Source organism: Mytilus galloprovincialis, chromosome 7 (assembly GCF_965363235.1).
Source record: "Mytilus galloprovincialis chromosome 7, xbMytGall1.hap1.1, whole genome shotgun sequence".
NCBI lineage: Eukaryota > Metazoa > Mollusca > Bivalvia > Mytilida > Mytilidae > Mytilus > Mytilus galloprovincialis.
In genome coordinates, this window is record NC_134844.1 from 85541378 (window position 1) to 85560474 (window position 19097).

Below are 19097 nucleotides of genomic sequence, written 5' to 3' on the forward strand. Positions count from 1 at the left end.
ATGTCACATATTTGTGATCGGGTGTCCGATGTCATGTTCAGTACAGGAGTGGTAAATGCTTGTTGTATGATCAGGTGTCACATGTCATGTTTAGAAAAGTTGTGGTAAATCAGTATTAGTTTTTATTATTGAGGTGTCAAATATTTTGTGGTTAGTATGACAAAGTTGTTAGTAAAGTGTTTATATGTTAAGAACATAATTGGTATACATAAGTAATGTATAAGGAAGAACTGATATATCCCATGTCATGTGTTATGATGTTTGCCATATTTTTGAGAACCCAGTGATTTTTTTGTGTGTAGTATACAGGAAAAGTGTATGTTACGTATAATGAAATGAATTACAATATTCCCGTTGTTTCTAGTTATGAAGTTATGAGACAGCAACCCAGTGACATAAAAGTGTAATGACATATTTCATGATTGTTCTTGTTGCTTTCATTAGTGTTTTAGGGACTGTTGTTCGTCTTTTTAGTATTTCTGCTTCTGCCAAGTTATTCTCCTTCTACTTATGTTTTTATTGCCTCCATGGTATTTTATTCACTATGTCCTCTGGTTAATAAGTGTGGTATACATCAATGATTTGTTATTAAATTTCTAAATAATGTTTTGTAAAAACAGGAGTAAAGTAAATTGTATTAATTCACAATTTTCTACATAAGAAAATGGCTGTACCAAGTCAGGTATATCCCAGTTGTTAGCCATTCTTTTGATGTGTTATCAGCCTTTGATTTTGCCATTTGATTATGGAGTTTCCGTTTTGAATTTTCAAACAAGGGTGACTTTTATATGATTCGCCTTGTTGTGTGTACTGTAAGTAAATATCTTTAAATATGTTTTAAATATTTCTACTTCACTTACAAAACCACTTTTATATTCCAAATTAGCTCCATTTTGTAAAGATAATTCCACATCTTTAAGATTTCCCTCGTCAGCAGCTGTCCAAAGTTTCTGTAAGTAAAACAAAGCTTAAGCATTTCTCTCCTGCACATAATAATGTATTACAAATGTAATAATTCAAATTAACAAACTACTTTTTATAGTTTGATTTATTCTACTTATGATGTTCACTTTACCAGTTTGTTTTTCAAATGCAGTGACAACAACTGACCAAGACAGTGAAATTTCTGTTTGTAATTTCTGAGTTTTTTGAGAGAAGAAAAAACTTTGGATGATTATATAATGTATCAGGCCTTGCAGTCATAACACTTTCGAGTCAGTTTTTCGTACTCGTACTGGAAAATCAACCAATCAAAATGCTGGATTTCATGTTTCAAGCATGATTTCTGTGCTCCAAGCACTGAGCAAAGTTTTATGACTTCAACCCCAGGTTTACACCTTTAAATTTTGTCCATTTGAATTTTTATAACTCTCGTCATTTTGATTCTCTTTTATTTTCCCTCTATGAATACAATGAACTACACACATATTCCTTTCTCTACAGTTTGAAGACAAAAATAGGTCACAAGACAATTGAACTTTAAAAAAATCTTACCTCATCCCAATCTTCCATTATATCCTGCAAAAAGAAAAGAAAACATTTAAAATACACGAGTTTTAATTCTATGACTTATATTTTGAGCATTGATTTAGGTATGATGCCTTACTATGATTTGTTGCTTTTTCTCCACTGCATGTGTACATTTTAATATATCCATCATCTGTTAAGCAGGAAAGGGCTGACAAGGTACACAGACATAAGGACAGTATACTGAAGAAAGTTGATTTGATTATCTCCCCTTTAACATGCAAGACCACCAGACACAACATCTGTCCAGCTGTTACATTGACAAGGCACATGGTCAAAGTCAAACGGACAGTATACTGAAGAAAGTTGATTTGATTATCTCCCCTTTAACATGTTGGACCACCAGACACAACATCTGTCCAGCTGGTACACAGACAAGGCACATGGACATATAGCCAGTATACTGAAGAAAGCTGATTTGATTATCTCCCCTTTAACATGTTAGACCACCAGACACAACATTTGTCCAGCTGTTAAACTGACAAGGCACATGGACATACAGACAGTATATAGTAGTAATATTAGTTAATTTGATTATCTCCCCTTTTACATGTTAAACTACCAGAAATAACATATGTCCAGCTGCACATGGACATATAGTAGACAGTATGTAGTAGTAAGTTAATTTGATTATCTCCCCTTTATCATGATAAACATGTTATGCATTGAAAAAAGCATGTGTACTTATAGTGGGTATATATTTGGTTGTTTCCCTTTTAACATCAGTCAGAGCTCAGACATTAACAAGTACTTGTTTTTTTATTTCTGACATACAGAAGTTGAAATATGTTTTATGATTAAATGTGTTTACAATTTTGGACCTAACTTGGTAAGGTCAAGGTTTTATGTTGTAATTGGCTTTGAACTAGCTTTCAGTAACTGCAAGTACTCTTATTATGGTGCTTTTTATCTATTGTTTTAATGTTAGTTATTTTTGTGCCTCATAACGATCTTTTGAGTTAAGCCCATTGCAACTAATTTTTACAATTTGTTCTTATGTTGGGCTGTAACACCACTGTCCATGGTTAGGGGAGGGTTGAGCCCTCACCAAGATGTTTAACCCCGCAACATTCTATATGTGCCTGTCCCAAGTCAGGAACTTGTAGTTTAGTGGTTGTCGTTGGTTCGTGTCTGTCATATTTAGTTTTTGTAAATTGTTTTGTTATAATTCATTGTAAATCAGGCTGTCAGTTTTCTCAAGTAAATTGTTTCACATTGTTTATGTAAGGGACTTTTAAAGGCAACCGTACAGTATGGGTTTCTTGCATAGTTGAAGGCAGTACAGTTGACTATAATTGCTTACATCCACTTCATTTTGAGCATTGGTGGATAGTTGTCTCATTGGCACTCATACTACATCTCCTTATTTTTATATCTAGAAGTAACGATTTGACCCATTTTTTTCCTCACATCAGAATTGTTTTCTCATTTATCAGCGGTATCAATAGTTGCATTAGAAACCAGATGCTCCGCAAGGCGCAGCTTTATACGACCACAGAGGTTGAACCCTGAATGGTTGGGGCAAGTATGGACACAACATTCAAGCTGGATTCAGCTCTAAATTTGGATTGTGACACAGCATAGGTTTCTGACACAGAATGAATGTGGTCTAATGAACTTAAAATTTTTGTTTTGCCTTTGAGCAATTCACTATGCTGTTGAATATTAATCCTCTCAAAAAAGAGTTTGAAGAAATTTTTTTTTATTTATGAAATCTGAAATGAGAAAAATTGAACCCCCCCCCCAATTTTTTTTTCACATCCCCCTTTCCCTTATTCCAAAACTGTTCTCAATTCGAATTTCTAATGGAGTTTGCATCAATAACTACTCATTTAAATACATCGTAAAATATTAAAATGTAAAAACAGTGCTTGTTATCACTGAATGGTAAAGATTGTTTTAATTTATCAGTTGGTAGTAAAAGTGAATATACATTGTTTATTGTATAAAACAATGATTTTAGTTGATTCAACTACTATTCTGGACTAAGAAAGATAACTCCAATTGAAAATTTCTTGTTATTGTGCAATTAGATATTTCTTGCTATTGCGCAATACTGTGCAATTGAAAATACTTGCTATTGCACAGTACTGTGCAATTGAAGATTTCTTGCTATTGTGCAATACTGTGCAATGGAAAATTTCTTGCTATTGCACAATACTATGCAATTGAAGATTTCTTGCTATTGCTGAATACTGTGCAATTGGAAATTTCTTGCTATTGCACAATACTTAATATAATAATTTTGGATCCTGATTTGGACCAACTTGAAAACTGGGCTCATAATCAAAAATCTGAGTACATGTTTAGATTCAGCATATCAAAGAAGTCCAAGAATTAAATTTTTGTTAAAATCAAACTTAGTTTAATTTTGGACCCTTTGGACTTTAATGTAGACCAATTTGAAAAAAGGACCAAAAATTAAGAATCTACATACAGTCCTTGGATGGTGTAAACTTCCCACTAACACCAAACACTATTACACCATACACCATTACACCATACACCTTGTACTATTATACCATACACGTTACACATTTGCACCATACACCTTACACATTACACCATGTACCATTCCCCATTCTATCTCCATGATCCAAAATTATCCATAATGCAATTAAATTTCAAATATTAAGATTATTATTATTGTTTATGTTTACAATTCAAAAAAGAAAGTAAAAAGAACTTCGTTTTCAACCAATGAAATGTCATACACCATCATTCACACCATTCCCGATCGTACATTACACAATCACACCATTCCTCAAACACCATTACACCATTCCCCTTACACCATACACCATTCATCTTACACCATTACACCATATGTCATACACCATGACACCATACACGTTTTTTTGGGGAAGTTTACACCATCCAAGGGCTGTACACAGTTAGATTTGGCATTTCAAAGAACCCCAATTATTCAATTTTTGATGAAATCAAATAAAGTTTAGTTTTGGACCCTGATTAGGACCAACTTGAAAACTGGGCCAATAATCAAAAATCTAAGCACATTTTTAGATTCAGCATATCAAAGAACCCCAAGGATTCAATTTTTGTTAAAATCAAACTGTTTAATTTTGGACCATTTGGACCTTAGGGTGCTATAAACAGTTTCGTATAAAAAACTAGGGGTTATTCCCCGACTAAAAATAACCATGGAGGGAAACCCCTGTTTATTTACTCAATTGGTGAAAAAGTATCATGTTTTTTGTATTTGATTGTAAAAATTAGTTAATTAGCTTTCAATTAAAACAGGTTGAATGATTGAAATAATTTAAAAAAATATATTAACTTTACATGTTTTGAGGGGAGACAACACTGTAAACATCCAGTTTTTTTGGCAGTGAAAATTGAAAACTTATTTGCAGCCACTGTAGCTCTTTTCGGAGCAGGAAACCGTACCCTGAAACAAGATTTTTTTGAAAGGCCAGGTAAAAACCTACAAATTTCATACAGTTTTGATTATGTAAAATGTGCATGGATCATGTCTTCATGGGTGTGCACATGACCTGGTTTCAAGTTTTTTATGTTCAAATTAGATCTTTTTTTCCCCATGTTCATTGGATGGAATATTTTTAATATATTAAAAGTACACATTATTTTTATTTCATTATAAACTAGAGAACATTCTGATTCCAGTGATATCTAGTTTTATACAAGTATCTTTATTAATCAGTCCACCACTAAGGGTCACTTATGCATGGTCCCTCAAAATGTGACGTCATAGAAAAAAACTGTTGATTGCACCCTTAATGTAGACCAATTTGAAAACGGGACCAAAAATTAAGAATCTACATACACAGTTAGATTCGGCATATCAAAGAACCCCAATTATTCAATTTTTGATGAAATCAAACAAAGTTTAATTTTGGACCCTTTGGGCCCCTTATTACTAAACTGTGTTAAAATTTCATAGATTTCTATTTACTTATACTAAAGTTATTGTGCGAAAACCAAGAATAATGCTTATTTGGGCCCTTTTTTGGCCCCTAATTCCTAAACTGTTGGAACCAAAACTCCCAAAATCAATCCCAACCTTCCTTTTGTGGTCATAAACTTTGTGTCAAAATTTCATAGATTACTATTCACTTTTTTCATTAGTGCGAAAACTAAAAGTATTTGGACGACGACGACGCCAACGTGATACCAATATACGACCAAAAAATTTTGCGGTCGTATAAAAATGATTAGAAAGTGAATAAACATGGTCTCTGTTTTTTTAAAACTGTTATTTTTTTTTTTCAGAAGACAAAGTGTTGCCTAGCAAAGGCTAGTAATGTTGTCACAATTTCGTGTTGATGCTTGATCTTTCTTTATTTGTACATGCATGGGTCTTGAGTTGGCCAAATTTGGTAGATTATCGACAGGAAGAAGTTAATATTTGCAACATTTTGATTTTGGAACAACTTTTTTTCCTGCTTAACAATAGTTAACTTGTTATATTTCATCATTCTGTCATAGTTCTATATTATTCAAGTAACACAGCTGATTCTAAAATGTTTTTAGTTCTTGACACATGACATCAATGCTTATAACACAGAGATATTTCATGATTCTGATATGTTTTTAGTTCTACATGTTCTTAGCACATGCCATTAAAGCTAATAAGACAGAGGTTTTTCATGATTGTGCAATGTTTTTAGTTCTAAGCACATGCCATCAATGCTTATAACACAGAGAGATATTTCATGATTTTGCAATGTTTATAGTTCTAAGCACATGCCATCAATGCTTATAACACAGAGATATTTCATGATTGTGCAATGTTTTTAGTTCTTAGCACATGTCATTAAAGCTTATAACACAGAGATATTTCATGATTGTGCAATGTTTTTAGTTCTAAGCACATGTCATTAAAGCTTATAACACAGAGATATTTCATGATTGTGCAATGTTTTTAGTTCTAAGCACATGTCATTAAAGCTTATACATTGTAATAAGACGGAGGTTGTTCATGATAGTGCAATTTTTTTAGTTCTATGCACATGCCATTAAAGCTTATAAGACGGAGGTTGTTCATGATAGTGCAATGTTTTTAGTGTATGCAAATGCCATTAAAGCTAATAAGACAGAGGTTTTTCATGATAGTGCAATGTTTTTAGTTCTATGCACATGTCATTAAAGCTTATAACACAGAGGTATTTCATGATTGTGCAATGTTTCTAGTTCTAAGCACATGTCATTAAGCTTATAACACAGAGATATTTCATGATTGTGCAATGTTTTTAGTTCTAAGCACATGTCATTAAAGCTTATAACACAGAGATATTTCATGATTGTGCAATGTTTTTAGTTCTAAGCACATGTCATTAAAGCTAATACATTGTAATAAGACGGAGGTTGTTCATGATAGTGCAATTTTTTTAGTTCTATGCACATGCCATTAAAGCTTATAAGACAGAGGTTTTTCATGATTGTGCAATGTTTTTAGTTCTAAGCACATGTCATTAAAGCTTATAACACAGAGATATTTCATGATTGTGCAATGTTTTTAGTTCTAAGCACATTTCATTAAAGCTAATAAGACGGAGGTTGTTCATGATAGTGCATTGTTTTTAGTTCTATGCACATGCCATTAAAGCTAATAAGACAGAGGTTTTTCATGATAGTGCAATGTTTTTAGTTCTAAGCACATGTCATCAATGCTTATAACACAGAGATATTTCATGATTGTGCAATGTTTTTAGTTCTAAGCACATGTCATTAAAGCTTATAACACAGAGATATTTCATGATTGTGCAATGTTTTTAGTTCTAAGCACATGTCATTAAAGCTTATAACACAGAGATATTTCATGATTGTGCAATGTTTTTAGTTCTAAGCACAGGTCATTAAAGCTAATAAGACGGAGGTTGTTCATGATAGTGCTATGTTTTTAGTTCTATGCACATGCCATTAAAGCTAATAAGACAGAGGTTTTTCATGATAGTGCAATGTTTTTAGTTCTATGCACATGCCATTAAAGCTAATAAGACAGAGGTTTTTCATGATAGTGCAATGTTTTTAGTTCTATGCACATGCCATTAAAGCTAATAAGACAGAGGTTTTTCATGATAGTGCAATGTTTTTAGTTCTAAGCACATGTCATCAATGCTTATAACACAGAGATATTTCATGATTGTGCAATGTTTTTAGTTCTAAGCACATGTCATTAAAGCTTATAACACAGAGATATTTCATGATTGTGCAATGTTTTTAGTTCTAAGCACATGTCATTAAAGCTTATAACACAGAGATATTTCATGATTGTGCAATGTTTTTAGTTCTAAGCACATGTCATTAAAGCTAATAAGACGGAGGTTGTTCATGATAGTGCTATGTTTTTAGTTCTATGCACATGCCATTAAAGCTAATAAGACAGAGGTTTTTCATGATAGTGCAATGTTTTTAGTTCTATGCACATGTCATTAAAGCTTATAACACAGAGATATTTCATGATTGTGCAATGTTTTTAGTTCTAATCACATGTCATTAAAGCTTATAACACAGAGATATTTCATGATTGTGCAATGTTTTTAGTTCTAAGCACATGTCATTAAAGCTAATAAGACGGAGGTTGTTCATGATTGTGCAATGTTTTTAGTTCTAAGCACATGCCATTTAAGCTAATAAGACAGACGTTTTTCATGATTGTGCAATGTTTTTAGTTCTAAGCACATGCCATTAAAGCTTATAAGACAGAGGTTTTTCATGATAGTGCAATGTTTTTAGTTCTATGCACATGCCATTAAAGCTAATAAGACAGAGGTTTTTCATGATAGTGCAATGCTTTTAGTTCTAAGCACATGCCATCAATGCTTATAACACAGAGATATTTCATGATTGTGCAATGTTTTTAGTTCTAAGCACATGTCATTAAAGCTTATAACACAGAGATATTTCATGATTGTGCAATGTTTTTAGTTCTAAGCACATGTCATTAAAGCTTATACATTGTAATAAGACGGAGGTTGTTCATGATAGTGCAATTTTTTTAGTTCTATGCACATGCCATTAAAGCTTATAAGACGGAGGTTGTTCATGATAGTGCAATGTTTTTAGTGTATGCAAATGCCATTAAAGCTAATAAGACAGAGGTTTTTCATGATAGTGCAATGTTTTTAGTTCTATGCACATGTCATTAAAGCTTATAACACAGAGGTATTTCATGATTGTGCAATGTTTCTAGTTCTAAGCACATGTCATTAAGCTTATAACACAGAGATATTTCATGATTGTGCAATGTTTTTAGTTCTAAGCACATGTCATTAAAGCTTATAACACAGAGATATTTCATGATTGTGCAATGTTTTTAGTTCTAAGCACATGTCATTAAAGCTAATACATTGTACTAAGACGGAGGTTGTTCATGATAGTGCAATTTTTTTAGTTCTATGCACATGCCATTAAAGCTTATAAGACAGAGGTTTTTCATGATTGTGCAATGTTTTTAGTTCTAAGCACATGTCATTAAAGCTTATAACACAGAGATATTTCATGATTGTGCAATGTTTTTAGTTCTAAGCACATTTCATTAAAGCTAATAAGACGGAGGTTGTTCATGATAGTGCATTGTTTTTAGTTCTATGCACATGCCATTAAAGCTAATAAGACAGAGGTTTTTCATGATAGTGCAATGTTTTTAGTTCTAAGCACATGTCATCAATGCTTATAACACAGAGATATTTCATGATTGTGCAATGTTTTTAGTTCTAAGCACATGTCATTAAAGCTTATAACACAGAGATATTTCATGATTGTGCAATGTTTTTAGTTCTAAGCACATGTCATTAAAGCTTATAACACAGAGATATTTCATGATTGTGCAATGTTTTTAGTTCTAAGCACATGTCATTAAAGCTAATAAGACGGAGGTTGTTCATGATAGTGCTATGTTTTTAGTTCTATGCACATGCCATTAAAGCTAATAAGACAGAGGTTTTTCATGATAGTGCAATGTTTTTAGTTCTATGCACATGCCATTAAAGCTAATAAGACAGAGGTTTTTCATGATAGTGCAATGTTTTTAGTTCTATGCACATGCCATTAAAGCTAATAAGACAGAGGTTTTTCATGATAGTGCAATGTTTTTAGTTCTAAGCACATGTCATCAATGCTTATAACACAGAGATATTTCATGATTGTGCAATGTTTTTAGTTCTAAGCACATGTCATTAAAGCTTATAACACAGAGATATTTCATGATTGTGCAATGTTTTTAGTTCTAAGCACATGTCATTAAAGCTTATAACACAGAGATATTTCATGATTGTGCAATGTTTTTAGTTCTAAGCACATGTCATTAAAGCTAATAAGACGGAGGTTGTTCATGATAGTGCTATGTTTTTAGTTCTATGCACATGCCATTAAAGCTAATAAGACAGAGGTTTTTCATGATAGTGCAATGTTTTTAGTTCTATGCACATGTCATTAAAGCTTATAACACAGAGATATTTCATGATTGTGCAATGTTTTTAGTTCTAATCACATGTCATTAAAGCTTATAACACAGAGATATTTCATGATTGTGCAATGTTTTTAGTTCTAAGCACATGTCATTAAAGCTAATAAGACGGAGGTTGTTCATGATTGTGCAATGTTTTTAGTTCTAAGCACATGCCATTTAAGCTAATAAGACAGACGTTTTTCATGATTATGCAATGTTTTCAGTTCTAAGCACATGCCATTAAAGCTTATAAGACAGAGGTTTTTCATGATAGTGCAATGTTTTTAGTTCTATGCACATGCCATTAAAGCTAATAAGACAGAGGTTTTTCATGATAGTGCAATGTTTTTAGTTCTAAGCACATGCCATCAATGCTTATAACACAGAGATATTTCATGATTGTGCAATGTTTTTAGTTCTAAGCACATGTCATTAAAGCTTATAACACAGAGATATTTCATGATTGTGCAATGTTTTTAGTTCTAAGCACATGTCATTAAAGCTAATAAGACGGAGGTTGTTCATGATAGTGCTATTTTTTTAGTTCTATGCACATGCCATTAAAGCTAATAAGACAGAGGTTTTTCATGATAGTGCAATGTTTTTAGTTCTATGCACATGTCATTAAAGCTTATAACACAGAGATATTTCATGATTGTGCAATGTTTTTAGTTCTAATCACATGTCATTAAAGCTTATAACACAGAGATATTTCATGATTGTGCATTGTTTTTAGTTCTAAGCACATGTCATTAAAGCTAATAAGACGGAGGTTGTTCATGATTGTGCAATGTTTTTAGTTCGAAGCACATGCCATTTAAGCTAATAAGACAGACGTTTTTCATGATTGTGCAATGTTTTTAGTTCTAAGCACATGCCATTAAAGCTAATAAGACGGAGGTTGTTCATGATTGTGCAATGTTTTTAGTTCTAAGCACATGCCATTTAAGATAATAAGACAGACGTTTTTCATGATTGTGCAATGTTTTTAGTTCTAAGCACATGCCATTAAAGCTAATAAGACAGAGGTTGTTCATGATTGTGCAATGTTTTTAGTTCTAAGCACATGCCATTTAAGCTAATAAGACAGACGTTTTTCATGATTGTGCAATGTTTTTAGTTCTAAGCACATGCCATTAAAGCTTATAAGACAGAGGTTTTTCATGATAGTGCAATGTTTTTAGTTCTATGCACATGCCATTAAAGCTAATAAGACAGAGGTTTTTCATGATAGTGCAATGTTTTTAGTTCTAAGCACATGCCATCAATGCTTATAACACAGAGATATTTCATGATTGTGCAATGTTTTTAGTTCTAAGCACATGTCATTAAAGCTTATAACACAGAGAGTTCTAAGCACATGCCATCAATGCTTATAACACAGAGATATTTCATGATTGTGCAATGTTTTTAGTTCTAAGCACATGCCATCAATGCTTATAACACAGAGATATTTCATGATTGCGCAATGTTTTTAGTTCTAAGCACATGTCATTAAAGCTTATAACACAGAGATATTTCATGATTGTGCAATGTTTTTAGTTCTAAGCACATGTCATTAAAGCTTATAACACAGAGATATTTCATGATTGTGCAATGTTTTTAGTTCTAAGCACATGTCATTAAAGCTTATAACACAGAGATATTTCATGATTGTGCAATGTTTTTAGTTCTAAGCACATGTCATTAAAGCTAATAAGACGGAGGTTGTTCATGATAGTGCTATGTTTTTAGTTCTATGCACATGCCATTAAAGCTAATAAGACAGAGGTTTTTCATGATAGTGCAATGTTTTTAGTTCTATGCACATGTCATTAAAGCTTATAACACAGAGATATTTCATGATTGTGCAATGTTTTTAGTTCTAATCACATGTCATTAAAGCTTATAACACAGAGATATTTCATGATTGTGCAATGTTTTTAGTTCTAAGCACATGTCATTAAAGCTAATAAGACTGAGGTTGTTCATGATTGTGCAATGTTTTTAGTTCTAAGCACATGCCATTTAAGCTAATAAGACAGACGTTTTTCATGATTGTGCAATGTTTTTAGTTCTAAGCACATGCCATTAAAGCTAATAAGACGAAGGTTGTTCATGATTGTGCAATGTTTTTAGTTCTAAGCACATGCCATTTAAGCTAATAAGACAGACGTTTTTCATGATTGTGCAATGTTTTTAGTTCTAAGCACATGCCATTAAAGCTTATAAGACAGAGGTTTTTCATGATTGTGCAATGTTTTGAGTTCAAAGCACATGTCATTAAAGCTAATAAGACAGAGGTTTTTCATGATTGTGCAATGTTTTGAGTTCAAAGCACATGGCATTAAAGCTAATAAGACAGAGGTTTTTCATGATTGTGAAATGTTTTTAGTTCTAAGCACATGCCATTAAAGCTAATAAGACAGAGTTTTTTCATGATTGTGCAATGTTTTTAGTTCTAAGCACATGTCATTAAAGCTAATAAGACAGAGGTTTTTTCATGATTGTGCAATGTTTTTAGTTCTAAGCACATGCCATTAATGCTAATAAGACAGAGGTTTTTCATGATTGTGAAATGTTTTTAGTTCAAAGCTCATGCCATTAAAGCTAATAAGACAGAGGTTTTTCATGATTCCTCAATGTTTTATTTCTAAGCACATGCCATTAAAGCTAATAAGACAGAGGTTTTTCATGATTCCTCAATGTTTTAGTTCTAAGCACATGTCATTAATGCTAATAAGACAGAGGTTTTTTCATGATTGTGCAATGTTTTTAGTTCTAAGCACATGCCATTAATGCTAATAAGACAGAGGTTTTTCATGATTGTGAAATGTTTTTAGTTCAAAGCACATGCCATTAAAGCTAATAAGACAGAGGTTTTTCATGATTCCTCAATGTTTTATTTCTAAGCACATGCCATTAAAGCTAATAAGACAGAGGTTTTTTCACAATTCTTATAAAAAGACTTGATGTAGTTGATGTCCTAAAAGAGACACTTACAACTTTAAATCAGAATTATATAATCAATATGTTTAACAATGATACCCAAACTGAAAGCTGTTGGTTCTAGTTATAAAGCTGTTCTTCATCAAACTTCAATAGCAACTTCTTTAAACGATGTCTTCATGGCCTTAATACCAACTACCACAGGTCAATAATAATCTGCAAATAAAGTTTAACATAAAATTTAAACCATGTAAAAATAATAGATTTGAGATGAACAAGAGGTGCACGCTGAAATGTCAAAGCTGCTTTTGAAGAATTCAATTTCTTTCAAATTCAAACAAAGTTTAATTTTGGACCTTTTGGACCTCAATGTGGACCAATTAAAAAACAGGACAGCATTTTGCAGGGGAAACAAGTTTTTAATTCTTGCGGTTCTTTAATATCCTGAATCTAACCGTGTATTTAGATTTTGGTTTTTTGGCCCATATTTTTTTCTTTCTTGGTATTAAATCACAGAAATTTAAAGAATATACTGCTCATGACGTCCGCTTTAGGAGTATTCTTGTCAGTTTAGACAGAGACATTTATATGGTTTAAAGTGGGTTTATGAATGAATTATAAGTCTTGCAAAGGTACAAGATATAAAGCACATTGAAAATCTCATTCATCCAGTCTCACAGCAGTGTGGGAACGGAACTGTACGGTTTTCTAATATTTTAGTCATTCGGGAGACTGTCAAGCGGGGCTCCGACCTTCGAAAAATAACAAGTTGCTTGATGGAAACTTTGATGAACTCTAATGTTACTATATAACGTTTCTGCTTCAAGTTTTGGAAGCTAAAACATTCTATATGTAAATATGAACCAATCAAATAATAAAAAAGATATATGCATCCAAACGTTTTCCTTAGAATGGTGGAGCTCCGAGTAAAACGACAAAACTGTCACAAAACAGGGATCAAAAATGTAAAATAAACATTGAAAAACCAATCATTGCTACCAGAATTTTCAGTTGTACCTTTTCTGATATATAGTCTTACCTTTCTGAAAGTTTCAAAGCCATTGTCCAAGTAGAAATCCAAATATATTCATTTTCTCCATGTACTGTTTTGTATTGATTGAATAAAAAACTTCCTTTGTGAAATTATCTTAATATAAATATTTTCGAACTAATTTCATCAATTACTGTTAAGATTATTTCATAAAATGTCTATTGAACATTTTTACTGACATTGAACTGAAAATATTTTACGTTTTATTTACCTTTATAACTTTGATAACCATTTCAATGCAAAATATATGTGTAATTTGGAATGATTTAACAGAAAGAGTATAGCGTGTTTAATACACAAAGATGAAATATCCTATGACAATCACAGGCACATGTCTCTGAAAAAGTATTCTTATATACTTGTTATATTAAGGTATATAGGGAAAAAAATTCTGAGACAAGTGCCTGTGATGACAATAGAGAAACAATACTTAAATTGTATAAATTAATTGAAAATAAACATTCATTTTTTTAATTCTGTCAGAAGTGTATACAATATTACAGTGGAACAATTTTCGATTACGTTCTATGCAATTAGCATAAAATTAAAATATGAAATTAAAAGAATAGTACTTTTAATCTTAAAAATTAAATGTTTCATTTCCCAATAAATAATAATTGCACATCTGTTTAATTTACTTTACAGGAATTTTTTAACTTGTATTTAAATCTGTCAATGTTAAAATTTATTTCATTAATGGATATATACATACATTATAAATCTTAGCTAATACATTGTTTTGCTTGAGGATTTTTTATAAATGTTATAACAAGTTTTTTTTATATTCTATGATAATTTTGTGCAATGCAGCACTGAACGGGAAAACTGTCATTATAAAAGGCATATCTTAGTAATGTATAACTGATATTGACGATTTTAGAACAATTCTTCCCATGCAACCTTGATGTTCTTGAAACAATTTTTACTAGTTAAGACTTGTAAGTTTCCTAGAGGTTCTTTCCAATAGACAAAGCAGACAAGTTGCGATTCCTTAGTTTGTTTGCTGGGACAGGAGAGTCCAACCACTGGTACAGATAAACAGAATCACCATACAAGCTTATGTTGTCAATACTGTCAGTAAAGAGTTGGATGGGTAATAAGAAGGCCAAGAATGTGCAAGTGACATGTCTGATTCTGAAGTTAGTAATCAGCCTTAACAATGATCTAAAGACATCGACCGCTTGTTCTTGATATTTGAAACTGCATGCATATATGAGACTTTTGTCATAACCTTGTCGGACAGATCAACCGTACGCTTGACAAGACATTTTCACACTGAATGATCGTCTACGGTAATCCCCGATTGATGATGGGAGTTTTAACGCACGGTCGGTAAATCCCTGATTCTTTTTGTTCTTTGGGGTTTATAGATATCACATAACTTTTTAGATCCAACATGCCGACAAGATGGCGATATGTCCAGAACTGATAGTGAATTTCAAAAATCAATTTTGATCTCTTTACATAAAAGTTTTTTTATTTATGAACATGTGGTTTTTTATGCTTAGAGAACAAAATATTAATTTTTCATGTTTTTGCAGAGTTTCCCTTTAATATACTTATATAAGTAAATTTGTAGGATACTTATACTGTATTTTATTTACTTGTATAGGTAAATTATTTTTTGGCTTAGTTGTGTCCCTTAGACATTCAGATTGTTTTTATTACTTATACAAGTAAACAAGTCATCCTATCTTCTTTTCTTGAATTTTTTAGGACTTCTTTGCTCTAATAAAATTTTTAATTATCTGTCCTTTGCAGATGTCTTTACTAATCTTTTGACATTCAAGCGTAATTTCATGGTCAATGAAAATCTCATTTGTCTGTTATTTTCAGAACACTGTTCATTTAGCGTAATTTGTTTTTTTCTTGAATTAATGAGATGAACATTGAACTCTAATAAAAAATTATGAGTTAACCTGAGAAAAATAGTAAAGGCATCTTTTTACATCTGAAAACTTGAGAATTTTTCGGGATTGTAAAACAAGTTGCTTTCTTTAAAAAAAAGAAAAGCAATACATGAAGCTTAGACCGCTGACTGCCGGGTAACCAAAAGATTGTTGCTGAATTTGTGTTTGCTTTTGAATTGAAATAATTGACTGTGAATATAAGAAGCCAGTTGAAAGTGTATATTTACAGCTACTATTTGAATAGTTATTTTAAAGCTCGACTATTTTATCTATTACTTGGGAATGTACTTAATTTTTCTGATTATAACCCTTTGGCAAATCCTAATTTCTACAAACCGGGTGACTTATGCAAATTGCACAAACTAATTGCAATATAAATTTATGCACTCAGTTTGCTTAATAATCTGGAATTCTGGATGCGTTTATTTTATCTATCATATCTTTATATTTTGTTTCCTACATAAATGCCTTTATATTCTCAACTCGTATTTGAAGCTGTCTTTACTCATGGTAGATGTTGCATGCGGTGAAACCTGTGGCATGCAATTGTTTGAAACCTCTTAAGAGGAGACTTATTTTGGTCTCATAAAACATCTCAAATTTTAAGGATTTCCTGATTTTAAAATAATCAATCTATATAAAAAGGTATGTAGATATAAAAAGATACCAGAATTAAAATGATGTACGCCAGACACGAGTTAAGTATACAAAAAAAAAAAGCATCAGTGACCTCGAAGAACAAAGTTAGAAGGCTAAATAAATAACAAAGTTAAGGAATCTATTCCTTGGGTAGACAATCTTTCCGAAAAGGTCAAAGTTTATAATAGGACAGTGACTTAAACTAAAGGCTCTAAAGAGCCTGTGTCGCTCACCTTGGTCTATGTGAATATTAAACAAAGGAAGCAGATGGATTCATGACAAAATTGTGTTTTGGTGATGGTGATGTGTTTGTACATCTCACTTTACTGAACATTCTTGCTGCTTACAATTATCTCTATCTATAATGAACTTGGCCCAGTAGTTTCAGTGGAAAATGTTACTTAAAATTTACAAATTTTATGAAAATTGTTAAAAATTGACTATAAAGGACAATGACTCCTTAGGGGTCAATTGACCATTTCCATCATGATGACTTATTTGTAAATCTTACTTAGCTGAACCTTATTGGTGTTTACAGTTTGCATCTCTATCTATAATAATATTCAAGATAATAACCAAAAACAGCAAAATTTCCTTAAAATTACCAATTCAGGGGCAGCAACCCAACAATGGGTTGTCAGACTCATCTGAAAATTTCAGGGCAGATATATCCTGACCTGATAAACAATTTTACCCTTCAGATTTGCTCTAAATGCTTTATTTTTTGAGTAATGAGCCAAAAAACTGCATTTTACACCTATGTTCTATTTTTAGCAGTGGCGGCCATCTTGGTTCTATGGCCCGTTCACCGGACACATTTTTAAAACAAGATACCCCAAAGATGATTGTGGCCAAGCTTGGATTAATTTGGCCCAGTAGTTTCAGAAGAGAAGATTTTTGTAAAAGATTACTAAGATTTACGAAAAATGGTTAAAAATTGACTATAAAGGGCAATAACGTCTAAAAGGGGTCAACTGACCATTTCAGTCATGTTGACTTATTTGTAGATCTTACTTTGCTGAACAGTATTGCAGTTTACTGTTTATCTCTATCTATAATAATATTCAAGATAATAACCAAAAACATCAAAATTTCCTTGAAATTACCAATTCAGGGGCAGCAACCCAACAAAGGGTTGTCCAATTCATCTGAAAATTTCAGGGCAGATAGATCTTTACCTGATAAACAATTTTACCCATTGTCAGATTTTCTCTAAATGCTTTGGTTTTTGAGTTATAAGCCAAAAACTGCATTTTACCCCTATGTTCTATTTTTAGCCATGGCGGCCATCTTGGTTCGATTGCCCGGTCACCGGACACATTTTATAAACAAAATACCCCAATGATGATTAAGGCCAAGTTTGGTTTAATTTGGCCCAGTAGTTTCAGAGGAGAAGATTTTTGTAAAAGATTACTAAGATTTACGAAAAATGGTTAAACATTGACTATAAAGGGCAATAACGCCTAAAGGGGTCAACTGACCATTTTGATCATGTTGACTTCTTTGTAGATCTTACTTTGCTGAACATTATTGCAGTTTACTGTTTATCTCTATCTATAATAATATTCAAGATAATAACCAAAAACAGCAAAATTTCCTTAAAATTATCAATTCAGGGGCAGCAACCCAAAATAGGGTTGTCTGATTCATCATAAAATTTCACCCCTGCATTTTACCCCTATGTTTTATTTTTAGCCATGGCAGCCATCTTGGTTCGTTTGCCAGGTCAATGGACACATTTTTTAAACTAGATACCCCAATGATGATTGTGGCCATGTTTGGTTTAATTTGGCCCAGTAGTTTCAGAGAAGATTTTTGTAAAAGTTAACGATGACAGACGACAGTCGACGGATGCAAAGTGATGTGAAAAGCTCACTTGGCCCTTCGGGCCAGGTGAGCTAAAAAGAAACAAAAGAGAAACAACTCGAGGTCAGAATACCGTTAGTAATGATGACCGTGCTTGAAAGTCACACGTAAAGCTCTTTCTGCCGTGTCCTGAATTTAGATAACAAAAACGAAAATGTGCTTTCACAAATGAATTTGATATTATTGTATGCAAGCAGTATTTTAGCGCACAAAATAGTAAATAGATAGCATACGCACTGATACTTAGGGAAGAATATGCATTTGCATCATCACATATATAAATCTAATAGTTGAATTCAAATGTCAAACAGCCTACATTTAATGTTTTGACTCAGGATTCATTGACCGGAATTTTTGAGAACGCAAACCGATAGTGTACTTTTCAAATGTGATCTATAATGTGAATGAATCAAGACGTGTAGGATAGTTAGTCAACACAATGAATACAATTTTCAAAACCGTACCATAGTACAAATATGTAGATGCTATAATGTTACACTATTAAAACAAACAAACAAAAATTTAATTGAAATTTTATAATAAACAAACGTTTAGGACTGTTAGTAATTTTTTTTCAAATTCTTTTAAATATATATAATATAAATAAACACGAACGTCAAGTACTTACGGATGGACATTTTATTATCAAATGAATCTATTTTTAAATTCTAACATTCCACTATGTGAATATATTATTATACAAAATATAAGCAAAGACTTCTAAATCCATACTTAAACAGTATAA

General features: G+C 32.1%; 1 long non-coding RNA gene across 2 annotated transcripts in view; it reads right to left on the reverse strand.

Moving 5' to 3' along the window:
• Positions 1–19097, reverse strand: part of LOC143083889 (uncharacterized) — a 197658-nt gene that overhangs the window by 145043 nt on the left and 33518 nt on the right. The window contains exons 2-4 of one of the 2 annotated variants that reach the window (XR_012980923.1): positions 12986–13102; positions 1495–1518; positions 856–950 (exon numbers count right to left, since the gene is read on the reverse strand). This is a non-coding gene — a long non-coding RNA (uncharacterized LOC143083889). Of the gene's footprint in view, positions 1–855; positions 951–1494; positions 1519–12985; positions 13103–19097 lie in introns of those variants that run through there. The other variant, XR_012980924.1, reaches the window with a different exon arrangement.